The sequence below is a fragment of the Pinus tabuliformis genome, chromosome Q (genome assembly GCF_031772625.1).
Source record: "Pinus tabuliformis cultivar Carrire ecotype Pingquan chromosome Q, CPIR1, whole genome shotgun sequence".
Taxonomy (NCBI): Eukaryota; Viridiplantae; Streptophyta; class Pinopsida; order Pinales; family Pinaceae; genus Pinus; species Pinus tabuliformis.
This window is the reverse complement of record NC_142296.1, coordinates 297,613,054-297,616,119: the sequence shown is the minus strand read 5'-3', so window position 1 is coordinate 297,616,119 and position 3,066 is coordinate 297,613,054. Positions and strand designations below refer to the sequence as shown.

General features: G+C 39.9%; 1 pseudogene; it reads left to right on the top strand.

Moving 5' to 3' along the window:
• The first annotated feature begins 700 nt into the window (after positions 1-700).
• On the top strand, positions 701-2,764 carry LOC149219398 (uncharacterized; annotated as a pseudogene).
• The last annotated feature ends 302 nt before the right edge of the window (positions 2,765-3,066 follow it).

Genomic DNA, 3,066 nt, shown 5'->3' with positions numbered 1-3,066 from the left:
TTTTTGTGTGGTTGTTTTCTGTGATTCTAAGGTTTTTGTGTGGTTGTTTTCTGTGATGTGAACAATTTTGATATAATACTTCAAGATCCATCGCATCATGTTTTTGGGTAGATGTTTTGAACCAGTGTATCACCATTATGTTCTTAATTTTGGATCTATGTTTGGAACCAGCAAGTGTAAAACCATTATATCCTTAATTCCAAGATTTCTGCATAGCTGTTTTAAGATATTCAGTTTCAATTTTGCAAAGCATCCCTAAGGATCCTTAGAATTTATGGGATCTATTGTTTATGGTTATTCTATCCTGAACTGTTTTTTTCTGCTCACGTAATAATTCTCAACTGACCTTAATCTTCTGCAATCTATAGCTTATCAGTAGTTCCATGCACCATGTAGTTAAATTCTTACAAGCTCTCTAGAAACGATGTCTATCAGACAGTATAATTGAGCATGCACTTACTGCTCAGTGGCAGCTGTATTTTAACTCATAAATCTGGCTAAAGATTCAAGCTTACACATTTATCAAAACGTTCAGACCTATCTGAATTCTGGGTTTACACATTTATCGTTGTCTGTTCAGAACATTTGAATTCTGGGTTTTAGACATTTATCTTTCTATGTTGAGAAAAATTGAATTCTGGGTTTATTATGACTAAGTACGAAATTTTATGATCTGTTGTTGAATTTTGTTCAGAGCGATATGCAGGATTCGGTGTTCAAGCCCTCTGAGGAGTCGATGCTGCGCCCTTGTTCAAGACCCAGTTTGCTGGACAGGCGATAGAAGCCCAACATAGATCAGGTAGCGCTCAAGTTCCCTCGCTGTGATTCATCTAACACCAAATTCAGCTACTATAACAACTACAGCCTGTCTCAGCCTCATTATTTCTGCAAGACCTGCAGACGGTATTAGACTAATGGAGGTTCTCTAAGGAACGTCCCTGTTGGGGGAGGGTGCAGAAAAAACAAGGGAGCCAAGAGAACTGGGGATCAACCTGTTAATTGCAGTGTGCAAAATATTGAACCCACTACTTCCACTTCTACTACCAATAAGAACAATGAATTTAACAGATGTTCTTCCAATTTTGACCAGACTAGTCTTCCAGCCCTTCCCTCGGTGTATTTCAGTCTTCTCAACGAAGGAACTGATGGCCTCGGGGTTGCCTACACTAGCCGTTCTCTGCACCAACAGCAAGCTTTGAGGGTGGCAGATCAGTCTTTATTAAGAGGAAATTGTAATAGCTCTGCTGGGATCTTGGAAATTTCAGCTACCAGCTCTGAACCAACCAGCCTTCTTCCACCATTGCCTAACCTGCCAAATCTGAACAGTCTTCTGAAGAGCGCCAACTTAATCACAGGTCTAGACTCGCCACGTATAAGTTGCAGCAGAGCAGACCAAGGTGCTGCTGCATCAATAGCTGTTCCCGGAGATCTCAGATCAATTTTTGAGGCACAAGTGGCTGCATCTAACTCATCCAACGCAGCTATTTTAAAAGTCAGCGATGGTTTTAACGATACCTTCGGCCTAGCACTTCATGGTAGTACATTGAACTCTGATCATCAGATTCATGACAACGATTTCCAATGGCAGATGCAGCAACAATTAGACCAACAAAGGCTTATAATTCCTGTGGACAATCATGCCACTGAGCAGGTGATGTTACCGTATATTCATGAAACCAACGGGGCCGAGGAACTAGGGCACCATCATGACCTGAAGCTCAGACAGTTGTTCATGACGAACATACCATCTTCATTAGGTAAGGCATATGATGAAAACCGTCCTGGTGCCTGTAATTGGCAACTCCCTGCACTCTCTGAAGGCTTGCTTGATACGTCTGGAAACAACATAGGCTATTGGAATGGTGCAGGATTGCCTGATTTCTCAAGTTATGCTTCTTTCACGAACTCCTTGATCTGATATCACAGGCAAGCCTGCAAGTACTGGGCCATCGGAATATTGTCAGAATGTCGAAATTGATATAACCAATAAATATATATGTAGAGTATGTCAGAAAAATGGACCCCCTAGTTTCACCAATCCGAGACTCCATGGTACTCCTTTGCCTGGCTGAACGAATTGTGTCACTCTAAATCAGCCCCAATGCCCCACCCTCACCTCTAAATCCATGCTATTATCCTTAATCCTTAGTGGTTGCCAACAGCTGGAGAGTCTCTGTTTGGTGTACTTTTTTAAACATAAGACTTATATAACATGCATGAATAAACTCCAACAAAAGCAATTTGTTTTTGTTAGTGTTCAAATTACCTACAACCACAGCACTGTCATGGAATGGAATATGCAAATTTTATAGAAAAAGTAGATGACAAGTATCCATGGCCATCCTTTGCTCATGCCCATCTCATGTTACATTGCTTTGGGCTTTTTGTAAATACAGAAATAACTTCTTCTAATTGTACATTGGATCTAGATCAAGATTCAGATCAGTTTGATCATCAAATTAATTTTGGGACATTAGGAGCTTTGCAGCTAGGGTGAAACTTGCTACATGGGTGGTGCAGGATTATCCTGTGTTCTCTGCACGTTGATATTACTGCAGATTTAAATTAGCAGGAACTAAAGCCGACATTTCAGCCCAATCGTACACTTACTTGCAGTGTTATTGAGAATAACTACCTTCTCTATTGTGAAGTTGGCAGGAATTAAAGATTCCAGCATCTGCTGTTTGGTTAGGCTTGTTGTTTTGATTATGAACATTCTTTGTTTACCAATATGATTTGAAGTACATTAAGTACGTTTAGATTACTGGGAAATTCCTTCTATTCTCTACTCTAGTTTATTTCTCAATATATTCCTCTTGTTTTTTTACGTGAAACCCAAAATTCCTATACTGAATACATGACAGACTGTTAATTAATACGAGTATTTTAATCGTTGCAAGCTTCCGATTTCGATATATGATATGCAAAGTGACATAGCTAAGAACAGCTAGTACTGACAGAATTCACGGTAGCTTTTCAGTGACAAGGAATATTTTGGCGAGAGGCCTACAATGAAATAGCTGTGTGCTGCTGAGTTTGAGGGCCGCTTTTTATAATCGAAAATTG